Source organism: Salminus brasiliensis, chromosome 6 (assembly GCF_030463535.1).
Source record: "Salminus brasiliensis chromosome 6, fSalBra1.hap2, whole genome shotgun sequence".
NCBI lineage: Eukaryota > Metazoa > Chordata > Actinopteri > Characiformes > Bryconidae > Salminus > Salminus brasiliensis.
The window spans coordinates 46,282,767-46,283,186 of record NC_132883.1 but is presented as its reverse complement, the minus strand read 5'-3'; positions in this window follow the sequence as shown (position 1 = coordinate 46,283,186).

Genomic DNA, 420 nt, shown 5'->3' with positions numbered 1-420 from the left:
AGGGTTAGAGGCTTGGGTTAGGGTTAGGACTAGATTAGGATTAGGATTAAGGTTAGGGTTAGGGTTAGGTTTAGGGTTAGGGCTTAGGTTATGATTAGGGTTAGGGGCTGGGGTTAGGGTTAGAGGCTTGGGTTAGGGTTAGGACTAGATTAGGATTAAGGTTAGGGTTAGGTTTAGGGTTAGGGCTTAGGTTATGATTAGGGTTGGGGGCTGGGGTTAGGGTTAAGGTTAAGGTTAGGGTTAGGTTAAGATTAGGGTTAGGGTTGGGGGCTGGGGCTAGGGTTAAGGTTAGGGTTAGGGTTAAGGTTGGGTTAGGGTTAGGTTTAGGGTTAGGGCTTAGGTTATGATTAGGGTTGGGGGCTGGGGTTAGGGTTAAGGTAAAGATTAGGGTTAGGTTAAGATTAGGGTTAGGAGCAGGCA